Below are 12,923 nucleotides of genomic sequence, written 5' to 3'. Positions count from 1 at the left end.
ATATTACACTAATAGCTAATCATGTTGAACATATGTTTTGAAGAAATCCTTTCCCATTTTTCAATTGGGTTATCTGTCTTATGGTTGTTGTATTGTTCATACATTCTGGTTATAAGCTCCTTATCATATACATTATTTAGAAATATTTACTCCCATTCTGTAGACTGCCTTTGTACTTTTTTATGGCATCGTTTGACACACACACAAGTTTTAAATTTGGGGTATATATCTGTCTTTTCTTTTGTCATTTGTGTTTGTGGCATTGTGTCTAAGAAGGGTTTGCCAAACCCATGATAATTAAGATTTATATTTATGTTTTCTTCTGAGTGTTTTATAGTTTTAGTTTTTATATTTAAGTTGTTGAAGTCCTAAGCAGTACCACAGAATGTGACGGTATTTGGAGATAAAGTCTTTTAAAAGATGATGAAGTTAAAACTAGGTCATTAGAGTGGACCCTATTTGTATGTGACTGATGTCCTTAGAAGAGCAGGAGATTAGAATACAGACAGTCACAGTACAAAGGGAAGACCATGTGTGGACACAGGGAGAAGATGGCCATCTTCATGCCAAGGAGAGAGGCCTCAGAAGAAATCAACCCTGCTGACACCTTGATCTTGGACTTCTAGCCTCCAGAACTCTGAGGAAATAAGTTGCTGTTCTTTAGGTCAGTCTGTGGTACTTTATTATGGTAATTCTTGCAAAGTAATACAAAACCCCCACTTAGTCATTTTATATTATCTTCTTAAATCACACAGATCTTGTGCTTTTTTGAGAGGGAGAAATAACTTTATTTCTTTTCCGCTAGTATAGGAATGGCAAACTGCAACCTATGGACCACATCTAGTCTGTTGCCTATTTTGGTTAATCCAGTTTATTTGGGACATAGCTGCATCCACTTATGGCTGCTTTGGTGCTACAATGGCAGGGTTGAATAGTTAAGCCTGCAACTCAAAATATTTACTATTTGGGGGCTTTAGAAAAAAAATTTACTGACCCCTGCTCTAGTAGCTACTTAGGATGGGCTTATGTGGACAGTTCTTGCATTTTAAAAAGTTTTTTTAATAGCCTTTGATGCTTGAAAAACAGCATGGATGGATGGATATAAAATCCTTAGCTGGTATTTTCTTTCCTAGAGCTTTTAGGAAATACTGAAAATGCTGCATCACTATAGCCTTGCGTTGCTGTTAAGAAGTCTGATGCCAAATACTTTGGTTACCAAACTCCATAACAAACTACCTACCTAAAAGGAAGGCATAAAGAAAGGACCATTTTGATGATAATTCACAAACTTTGGGGTCAGGAATTCCGGTAGGATTTGACTGGGTGAATACCAGCTGATGGCTGGGCTCATACAGAGAACTCAGGATGACTTCACTTGTAACAGCAAGGATCAGGCAAGACCCTCTTCCTCTCCGTGTAGTCTCAGAACCTCTCCTCAGGGAGTTAGATATTTTACATAGTGAGTCAAGTCATCAAGGGCAAGTGTTCCCAAAGACCTAAGTGGTCTCTTCAAGACTTCTTACGACATAGGCTTGTAAGTCCCATAACATCACACATTCTATGGGTCAAGCAATTCACTTAGGCCAGCCTGGATATAGAAAATATAGTCATCTTTAAAGTACTGCAGCCTTATTTTCTTACACTTTTAAATAATTTGAATTTTTTGTATGGAAGCCATGAAGATGATTATTTTTATTTGTTTGTCTATAGTTTTAAGAGGGGCTTTCCCGGTGGCTCAGTGGTGAAGATTCCGCCTGCCAATGTGGAAAACACGGATTCGATCCCTGATCGGGGAAGATTCCACATGCCATGGAGCAACTATGGCTGTGTGACACAACTGCTGAGCTTGTGTTCTCGAGACGGCAAGCTGTGACTACGGCGCCATCATGCCACAACTGTTGAAGCCCACGCACCCTAGAGTCTGTGCTCTGCAACAAGAGAAGCCACCGCAATCAGAAGCCCGTGCACCGCAAGTAGAGAGTAGCTCCTGCTCACCACAACTAGAGAAAAGCCCTCACAGCAACGAAGACCCAGTACAGCCAAAAATAAATAAATGAATAAAATGAATACTTCTAAGAGACTAGTTCTCAGGATTAATCATTCTGTGGTCACTTCCCCAAGTACGTGTGAGCCCTTTCATTTTGTAAGTAAGTATTTTCTTATTTCCACAATGTTTCTTATAGTTTTATCATATGTGGAACTTCAGTTACATATACGTTGGACATTCTTTGACTGTATTCAAAGAATATTCCAAAGAGAGAGAAACAAGCACAGAGGTATGGAGACAGGGAAAGTGGAAATGATTCAGGGGTTCAGGATGGGGTGTATGCAGGAAGCGACAAGAGACTGAGTGGAAAATAAGACAGAGGCTAGATAAACAGAAGGTCTTATGTGCCAGCCATGACACCACAAGCAGCGAATTAAAAAAAAAAACTTTTTTTCTGACATGCATTATGGAAAATGGATCAGAAGGAACAAGACTGCAGGAGGAGACAAGATAAGATGCTATTGCATTAGTCTAGGTAAGATGGGTTAAGAGGGACAGGTTCTAGATTTATGCATGAGGGGAGTCAACAGAATTGTTGAGTGTGGTGGTGTGTGCATGTGCTCACTCTTTGCCACCCTTTGCATTGTGGCCTGCCCGGCTCCTCTGTCTGTGGGGTTTTTCAGGCAAGAATACTGAGTGGGTTGCCATTTCCCCCTCCAGGGGATCTTGCTGACCCAGGGATAGAACTGGGGTCTCCTGCATTGCAGGGGAATTCTTTACTGCTGAGCCACTGGGGAAGCTGAGTGTGGTGGTGTTGGGGGTAAAGATTCAAAGATGACTCCCAGGTTCTGGGCAACTGAGTGGACAGGAAGGCTAACAGTTTTATTTATTCATTTTTATTTTTTGACCACTCTGTGCAGCAAGTGGGGTCTTTGTTCCCTGACTAAGGATCAAACCCGCAACCCTACTCCCTCCATCCCCACCACTGGATTACCAGGGAAGTCCTGATGCTAACAGTTTTTAGAAAAGTAGAGCTTGAGGTGTCTCTAGGACATCCAGGTAGAGATGTCTGGTAGACTTGTGTGTGTGTAGAACTCAGGTGAGTGGTCTGAGCTAGTTAACACACTCGGGAGCTGCTGATATATGTGGCAGATGAAGCCAGAGTGGAAGCAACAGCTCAGAGAGAATGCACTGTACGGGGTGTGATGAAAGCTGAGAACAGGACCTTGGAGACTGAGGAGCGGTCAGAGGGATTAGATGAGTCTTGTTGCAAAGGCCAGGGGGTGTCAAAAAGAATGGAATGCCCTGTGTTACCAAATGCCACCAGGAGCTCTAGTAATAGAGGACTCAAAAATGGCCTGGGGCATTGAGGATGAAGCCAGTGCTTACTGACCGAGAGCAGTGCAGTGATGTGGTGGGGACAGAAGCTACACGCTATAGGTTGGGGAGTGAGAGGGAGCTGAGTTAGCAGAAATGAGTGTAAACTACTTTTAAGACTTTTGTCAAGGAAAAGACAGGGAGGGAATAGTAACTGGAGTATGACCTAGAGTCACAGAGGTTTCTTCCTTTTTCTTTAGGATGAGAAAAACTTCAACATGAATAAATGGTGAAAGCAAAGGACATGTAGGTAAAACAGGCCGGTAATTTTGAGAGTGAGGGTGATGATTGCATATGTTTGAAAGATTGCAATATGTTTCTGAGGATGTGAGAACTGATGAAATACAGAACTGAGATGGAGAGATGCTAATATGAATATATTTGAAGTGGTTTAATTCCCAGAATGGCTATCCACATACTGAAATTATTTTGGTTTCAATCAGTATAACAAACACAGCAAGCAACATTTTTACAGATTTATTTTACATCATTTACACATCTTTCCTCCAAAGGACAGGATCAATGTTTTATCCTTTCACTACCTCCCACACAGTTGATGCTTAGTGAGTAGTAAGTGAATAAACAAAGTGTCTCTTAACCCTGAGTATCTTAATATATTCAGAACATGGTTAAGACCCTGCATGCAAGTGAAAAAGTCTTCTAAGCATGCAAAACAGTCACAAAATTCATGAGTGATAGATGATGCCAATTTTTTTTTTTTTTTTTGAGGAATGTTTACTCTCCTTAACAAAGTTGGTTACCAGCACTTCCTTCACCTTAGGGGTTTAAAAATAGGAAGATGAGAGCAGGAGGAAAAGGATGCTTTAAAGGCAGTCAGGCAGACTACAGCAGAAGGTGGCACGATCTGCTTTACTATAAGGTGCCAAAAAGCAGTGAAAAACCAGACTCAAAGCACAGGGCACTAGGCTGTCTTAGCTTAGGGATTTACATCCGTCACCAACATATCAAAAGTCCTTAAAGGACACTGCTGTTTTCAGCCTTAAATGATGTTGACAAGAATGATCCTATGGGGAGGGAGGGAGGGAGGGAGGTTCAAGAGGGAGGGAACATATGTATACCTATGGCTGATTCATGTTAATGTTTGGCAGAAACCAACACAATTCTGTAAAGCAATTATCCTTCAATTAAAAAAATAAATTAAGAAAAAAGAATGATCTTTTGAGTTCTTAAGAAAAAAAAAAAAGAAGATTTGCTGTTCCCCATGTGGCATCATCTCCTGTTTCACGTAGTTTGGAAAGGATTCTATCAAAAACGGATATTAAAAAGCTGATGCAGAAATGGTAATCCTCCATCTCTCTCTCTTCGTTTGCCCAAGCTGTTTACCTAGACTTTGATGCCCTCCCCGCCCCCCCTCCTTTTTTCCCTCCTAGGACTCCTCTCTTTCTTCCTTGCAGGCTGAACACAGATGCCACCTCTTCCAGGAACCTCTCCGCATCGTCCAAGCGGAAGTAATCTCTTCCTCCTCTGAGCTCCCACAGCATCTCATAGCGGCTCTGGCTTTGCACGGGTCACCAGACCCGGTTGTTTACACGGCTGCTTTTCCACTAAGTTATGCGCTCCTGGAGACCGGGGACCGTGACCGTGACGGTGTACCCACACAGCACCTGGTACAGCGTTACAGAGCTGGGCACGGAGTCGGTGCTCAGTAAACAGTTTGCTGAGTTGAATTAATTTGGAAATACCACTCAGGGCAGTGTCTCCTGCTCCAGGCGCGGATGATGAATGATTTATGGGGATGGTTCTTCGCATTCTTTACCTTGTAGTCACGTCGGGCCGAACATCCAGGTGGCGGGGTACATACCTTTGGAGTTGAAACGCACCTCCACCGCCCGCCGCCGGCTCCTAGGAAAGGCCCGCAGGGGGCAAGTTTCCCCCGCCCTCCCGGAACCGGGCCGCAGGGGGCGGGGTTCGAAGGGAACCCAGCCCGCTGGCCCGCCCCCTCTTCGGCGCGGCGGAAGCCCCGCCCCCAGCCGCGCGCTCGCGCAGGCGGCGCGTGCCCGCCCCCAGCCCTGCGCCCTCGCGCCCTCGCGCCCTCGCACCGGGGGCGGGCTCGCTGCGCGTGCCGGGAGGGTAAGCGGCGCGAGCTGGGTGCCTGAGAACGTTCGCTGCGGGGGCGGCTCCGGGGCCTGAGCGGGCGCCGCCACCGCCACAGCCGCGGGGGCCTGGCCGGAGGAGGCGGAGGAGGTTGCAGCCGCCGGAGACCTTCTCGACGCCCCCAAATCCGGCCGGGAAGTGAGTACGGCTAGGGTTTGCGGCAGCTGCCCCAGGCTGCGGGAAAGGAGCGCGTTGCCGGAGCCTCGCGCCCGCGAGGAGCGGGAAGGCGCCCGCGCAGCGCCCGCACCTCGGGAGCCTGCGGGGGTTTGCAGGGCCGGGAGCCGCCGGAGACGGCGCGCCGGGAGCCGGGGCCGCTGCACCGCGAGCGCTGTGAACGGAGACCGCGCCGCGCTCCCGGCCCTGGAGGGGCGAGCGGAGAGGATGGAGCGGACTCCTGGGCCGGCATTGCCGGCCTCTGAGCCCCGGGCCGGGGAGGGGGCTCCGGTGTTCCTATCGCGCTCTGGCCGGCGGGCACGGAGCCGGGGTGCAGGCGCTGGGTGATGCTGCCCGAGCCCGGCTTGGTGGGAGGAGGCTCTGCATTAGGTGTTGAGGGGGGCGAAGGAGGCAGGTCCTGGCAGAGGGCAGGTGAGGCAGGCAGGCCCTGGCAGAGGGAAGGGAATTTATTTCAGATCATCCCCAAACACTATTTCCCGAGGCGCCTAACTGTGACCCTGTACACCGAGGTCACCCTTTTAAGGAAAGTGTCCTGAGAGGAGGAAGGATGCAATTAACGTATGTTTGCTGTTAAATTCCTGTGCCAGGCCTTGGGATTAGGAAGACCTTCCAGCAGCCTCAGCAAACAGTTTGTTGGTTAACTACCTTGGGTAGAGAACTTGGATAGTCAGCACTGGGGTCACAATTGTATAAAGCACAACCATCATTTGCTACGTAGGTGCTGGCAGTTTTTGGTTGTAAAGGTTTGCGTATGAAATACAAAGCAGCTTTGGATTTTGTCTCTTTCACTTTGTCTTCTTTCCAGTAGTATTGGGAAATTGGAGCCATAAAATTGCTTGGTTTGAGGATTAAAGCAGGAGGGTCAAGGAAGCTTGTGGGAGGTATTTGGGAGAGTTTTATAGACACTTCTGTGTAACATTTAAAGAGAGAGAAGGAAAAAAGGAAACTGGAAAGAGGAAGTTCCGTTTCTTCCCAAGCAGCAGGCACTGAATACCTGCCTACTGCATGAATGAATGGACCAAGCAAGGTTTTGCTCTATTTTATGTGGAGCACTGTTGATCAATGTGATGTTAGGGATGCTGATGGACTCCTCTTGTCCCTCAAGTTTCCTGTCTCTTTTTTTGCCCTGTAAGAGGTTCTCAGGTCTGGGCTAAGCAGTTGCTAAGGTGATGGAGTTGTCATATCTTGTGGCCGTGCTGCCACTTTCACAACTTTATTCTGTGTTGACTGCCAGGAGCTTACTCCTTGGGTCATTGCTTCAAATCATCCCATTCTGGCCCTTCTCTCTTCTGTCACTTGAAGAAGGGGAGAATGTCTGTCTAGAGAGCATGCTTTCATTTTTATCTTGGCTCTTGCATCTTAGATCTGTGGTCAGAGAATGTGACTCTGCTCTTGATGAGGGCTGGGACTCTGTTTTCCTGCCTTCATTGAATTTCTGGACTCTCAAGCTCCAGGCTGCTGTTTCAGTTGCCTGGGTTGCAGTGCCTGTTGGGTTACTTTGTCTGCCAAACTAAAACTTGACCTTTTATGAGTTCTGGGAGGATTTTTATCATACATCAATGGAATTACCTTTGAAGGGGGTTGTGTAGTCAGCGTAGTGTTGGCAGGACTTTCGAGTGTCCACTATGAGTGAGAGAGAAAATTTCTACTTAGGAAGTCAGATTTAAAACCAATGGAATTGGTTTAAAGCGCTTACTTTAAATCTCTCAGGACCTGTGTTTCCTTGTATAAAAATAAAATATTAATTCAAATTTGGCCTTGTGTGGTAAGCCTTGAAGAACTAAGTCAATTTCTCTTTAGTTTTAGGACGGTGCACTTAATTAAGAGTGCAACCATCAGGTGTCTACTATTTCTTATTTTGGGGTGCAGTACTTTAGGATGCCTTGTTCTCCGTTTTCTCAGTAATATTGTGTTTTATTTATTTATATACTTAGTTTACATTTAGAAGTGTTCGTCTTTCAGTCATGTCTGACTCTGCGACCCCATGGACTGTAGCCTGCCAGGCTCCTCTGTCCATGGAATTCTCCAGGCAAGATTACTGGAGTGGGTTGCCATTTATTTCTAAATCACCTTTATTAATGTTTGCACAGATGTCCTGTGCAGAGTTGGTGGAGTTTGAAAAATGTATGTACAAATCTTCCTCAGCTTCTTACGAGGTTATGTCTGATAAACCCATTGTAAATTGAAAGTACAGTAGGTTAAAAATGCATTTAATATACCCCAGCTGCCAAACATCATAGCTTAAGCTAGCCTACCTTAAACATGCTTAGAATACTTACATTAACCTACAGTTGGGCAAAATCATCTAAAACACAATGCCTGTGTTATAATAAAGTGTTGAATGTTCCATGTAATTTACTGAAACTGTACTGAAAGTGAAAAGCAGAGTGGTTGTAAGTGTCTCAGCTGTTTATCCTGGTGATCTTGTGGCTGACCAGGAACTGTAGATCTTTGCCACTGCTCAGCGTCACGAGTATCTTACTGCATATTGCTAGCCAGGGGAAGGGTCAAAATTCAGATTTGAAGTAGTTTCTCTTGAATGTGTATTGCTTTTGCACCATCATGAAGTCAAAAATCATAAGTCAAATGATCGTAAGTTGGGAATTGTCTATTTTGTAACCACTGTGCCAACAAAGATAAAGAAATTTGCATCACTCCAGAAACTCCCTCATGCTGGTTTGCAATATCCTCATTTCCTCTTACTTTATTTATTTCTAGTTACACAAGCATCAGGGCCCTGGCATTGGTGCAGGAAGTATACTGCTGGGTTTTAGGGGTTGCCATTCACACAGGAATCCTTGTGAGTGGCAGTTCCTGGGGTCGCGTCCTGCAGCCTGGAGCTGTGTCCTGCAGCTGTGCAAATGGCTCATGAATGCACACTTTCTCATAAAAGGCCCAAACAGTACATACAGAAGAAAGCCCCCCTTGACCCACTCCCTTCTCCACTGAAACTGCAGTTATCAGTTTGTTGTGATTCTTCCAGACCTTACCCTACATATTATCATCTACATATAGGTAATAAAAATAGGATTCCCCCCCAACCACATTAATGACATGATACTGTACACACTGGTCTGCAACATTCTAACAGAATGCCTGAGATCTTTCCATGATGGAACACAAAGATCTACCCGATTCTTCTTGATTCCTACACAATCCCATATGTAGTACGTATTGTACAGTAGTTTATTTAATCCTCTGCTCATTCAAGTAAAGTGAAGTCAAGTCGCTCAGTCGTGTCCGACTCTTTGCAACCCCATGGACTATAGCCTACCAGGCTCCTCTGTCGATGGGATTTTCCAGGCAAGAGTACTGGAGTGGGTTGCCATTTCCTTCTCCAGAGGATATTCCCCATCCAGGGATTGAACCTGGGTCTCCTGCATTGTAGGCGGATGCTTTACTGTTTGAGCCACACAGGGAAATCTGCTCATTAATGGCCATTAAAGCTGTTTGCCATTTTACACATTGTTATAGTGAGTAAAAAGTAGAATTGCTGAATCAAAGGAGTATATGCTTTAAATTAGTTGATGGAGATTTAACCATGTTGCCTCGTGTAGTCCTGTTCATTTATTTTTAAATACTGAGTAGTGTTCAGTTGTCGACTTAAGTCACTGTTTATGGGTCCTTTGCTCGCTGTGGGACAGTTAAGTTACTTTGGATACTAATTCATAGGTGGACTTATGTGTTGCCAGTGTATCCTGCCAGTCAGAGGCTTGCTAACAATGTCTTCTGTTGTTTACAAGTTTTACATTTTAATGTGTTTATGAAAAAATTTACATTAAATAAAAAAAATTTTGTTTCCCTGTCTAGTTTAAGTAATTTTCTCTGCCCCAGGGTATGAATTAGATATATCTGTATTTTCTTCTAAAATTAAAAAGAAGGTTTTGCTTTCTGTGTGGTGTTCCTATATGGAATAATGGAGTGATATGATTTTCTTTTTCAATTTGCATAACCATTTTTTCAACACTTTTTTTCATTTTTATTTTTTAAAATTATTTATTTAGCTGTGCTGTCAGGAAGCATTTAACAGGAGGCTTCCTGTGTGCAGTTTTGGATCTGTCATGAATCCTCTGTTCCTTATTAATTCCTGAATATTCAGGAATTAAGAGGAGAGGCAAGCCTCTCCGGGGACTGAGGAATGCATGCATTTCCTTTGTTAGTTTTTCCATATGGTGAAAAGTAACTATTTACGACCCTCTTTTGATATGGATCGCCTTTTGGCCTTCTGGCCTCTATTGCTCCTTACTTCCTTGGTAAAGTGGTAAAGTCTGGTCTCTTGATCTTTATCTAAAGAAGCTACTGGTATATATACTCTTATAGAATTCAGTAAAGCACCCTTGTTCCATCAGAGCTTGGGTCCCTGTGTCTTTCTTTCTTTCTCTTTCTCTCTATTTCTGGCTGATTCCCTGGAGTGCGAAGGCCGGCTGTGTAACCCAGGGGATATTAGCCTCTTTCCTTCTTTCACTTTTTCATCGTTGACTTGGAACCACTAGGTTCCGGTCCATTAAAGGACCCTAACACTGTGCCAGGTCTTAGTTGTGACATGTGCGATCTAGTTCCCTGACCAGGGATTAAACCCAGGCCCCTTGCATTGGGAGTCGTAGCCACTGGACCACCAGGGAAGTTCCTCTCATATTTTTTTTTATTGTGGTAAAATATGCATAACATAAAATATACTTTTTTAATCATTGTTAATTGTACAGTTCTGTGGCATTAAATACATTTACATTGTTGTATAACCATCACTCTCCATTTACAGAATGGATTTCCATTACCATTTTTATCTTTCTCAACTGAAACTCTGTATCCATTAAACACTAACTTCCCACTCTTCTCCCTCCATCCCCTGGCAACCACCATTCTGCTTTCTGTCTCTGTGAACTTGATTACTAGAGGTACTTCACATAAGTGAAATCGTACATTTGTTACTATCTTTGTGACAATATTTGTTACAACTGGTGAATAAATATGATACATTATTATTAACTTAAGTTCATGTTTATATTAGAGTTCTGCTCTTTTGTGTTGTGCAGTTCTCTGCGGTTTGACAAATGCAAAATGTTATCACATGACATTTCATGAAATGTCATTGTAGTATCACACAGAATAATTTCTTTTTTTTTTTTCACACAGAATAATTTCACTGCCCCCAAATCCCCTGTATTCCATCCATTCATTCCTCCTTCCCTTCTCCTGAGCTCCTGGTAGCCACTGATCATTTTACTGTGTCTATAGTTTTGTCTTTTCCAGAATGTCATATAGTTTGGATCATATAGTATTGTAGCCTTTCAGACTGGTCTCTTTCACTTAGCATTATGCTTTTAAGTTTCCTGTGTGTCTTGTCTTGGCTTGATAGCTTCTTTCTTTTTATTGCTGAATAATAATTCATTATATGAAAAGCACCACAGTTTTGTTTATCCATTCATCTGTTGAGGGACATCTTGGTTACTTCTAGCTTTTGGCAGTTATGAATAAAGCTTCTATAACTATTCATGTGCAGGTTTTTGTGTGGACACAGGTTTTCAGCTTTCTTGAGTAAATACCTAGAAGCATGATTGCTGGGTGGTATGTTTAGCTTTGTGAGAAACTGCCTGTCTTCCAAAGTGGCTGTCCAGTTTTGCACTCCCAATAATTTAAAAAGCATGTATCTTAGCACCCTAAATGTACTTAAAAAAATAAGTCTTTGTCAGTTCTGTAAAATTAAACTTCATCTGGTATGGATTTATATTCTCATTGTTGCTTTTATGGGCTGTCTTTCTTAGCATTATACTTCTATATGTTTTGAAGTTTTGATTTGTGGACTCAAAAAAAAACAAAAAACAAAAGAGGAAGAGAACTGCTGATTTTGTTTCTGTTAGTTCTGTGGTCACCGTTCTCTGGTGATATTTCAAGTGCTTCCATTGATTGACTGGACTCTAGCCAAGAAATCAGATCTGGTAATGGTCAGGGTCCTGCTCTTTGAGGTAATTTGGGCTATTTCAGATCCACTCACAGTGTGTTTAAGTGTCTTGATTCAATTCCTGGTCGTGAGGCTGTTTTTTTCTTCTTGCCTTTCAGAGCCCAGAGCGCCATATAAGCCATAGTTCTAGGCAGAGGCCGACAGTGATATTTTTTAGCTTCCTTTGAGCTCTAGCCTCGTCCTTGACCTTGAACAGTGAATCCGGCTCGGGTCTCCCCTTCTCTGCAGCTCCTTGCCTGTGTGTCCCTGTGGCCTTGCAGGAAGTCTGCACCTGTTCTAGACTCAGAGTCCAGCAGACCTGTAGCTTTGGTCCGGCTCACAGTTTTGTGTATCTGTTCTGTTTCTGCTCCAGGTGGAGGCTTATCTTGTTTTTGAGCCTTTTTAGTAGCTTATAAATATATTAAAAAATCTCTTTTATGATGTATTTGGAGCAAAGGGGATACATTCAAGTGTTTATTTACTGTGCTGCTTTGACTGGAAGACTTAATTGATCAGGCGTCTTACTAAGCTCTATACCACTTATCTTGTTTTTTGTGTTACTGCAATGCCTAGACCCTCCAGAGCAAAAGTTGAATAGGAAAAGTTGAATGCCCAATGATAACGGGCATTTTAGTCTTTTTCCTGAATGGAAATACTTCCAGTGTTTCACTATTAGATATGATACTTACTAAAGCTTTCTGGTATATGTCTTTTGTCAATTTAAGGAAGTTTCCTTCTAGGTTTGTATTTTTATTGGGTGTTGAGTTTTATTGAGGGCTTTTTTTGGCATTTGTTGAAATTATCATTGTTTTCTCTTTAGTATATTAACAGTAGGACAGACCTTTCTGAGTTGTAGATAACTGAGAGAAACAGATATATTGTATGATTTATTTGTTAATGCATTTTTAACTTTAAATGAACTTTTAAAGAAAATACATTTTGATCTTGAATTTTTATGTATTAACAATATTGTTTCTAAGTCCAACTCTTTTGCAACCCCATGGGCTGTAGACCACCAGGCTCCTCTGTTCTTGGGATTTTCCAGGCAAGAATACTGGCATGGGTTTCCATTTCCTTTTCCAGGGGATCTTCTCAACCTAGGGATCAAGCATGTATCTCCTGCATTGGCAGGTGGATTCTTTACCACTGAGCCACCTGGGAAGCCTATTAATAATGTTATATATAAGCTGTATTGTATGTTAGATTGCAGCATTTCAGCAATAATTAGGTTTGGACTAAATATTCCTGTAACTAAGCCTCACTATAATCAAATAGTGTACAGTAAAAAAAATTTTTTTTTTGTGGGGTAACTTTTGGGACTCTCTAAGGACT

At 43.1% G+C, this 12,923-nt stretch overlaps 1 protein-coding gene across 14 annotated transcripts in view; it reads left to right on the top strand.

Annotated features, from left to right (window-relative positions):
- The first annotated feature begins 5,492 nt into the window (after nucleotides 1-5,492).
- DTNB (dystrobrevin beta) overlaps nucleotides 5,493-12,923 on the top strand; it is a 233,908-nt gene continuing 226,477 nt past the window's right edge. For all 14 annotated transcript variants that reach the window (XR_006343421.1, XR_006343420.1, XR_006343422.1 and 11 more), the window contains exon 1: nucleotides 5,493-5,617. The gene's annotated coding sequence lies outside the window, so the exon portion shown is untranslated. The remainder of the gene's footprint in view (nucleotides 5,618-12,923) is intronic.

This window comes from Cervus elaphus, chromosome 11 (assembly GCF_910594005.1).
Source record: "Cervus elaphus chromosome 11, mCerEla1.1, whole genome shotgun sequence".
In the NCBI taxonomy this organism is placed as follows: domain Eukaryota; kingdom Metazoa; phylum Chordata; class Mammalia; order Artiodactyla; family Cervidae; genus Cervus; species Cervus elaphus.
Note: the sequence above shows the minus strand (reverse complement) of the source record. Positions and strands in the feature narration are given on the sequence as shown.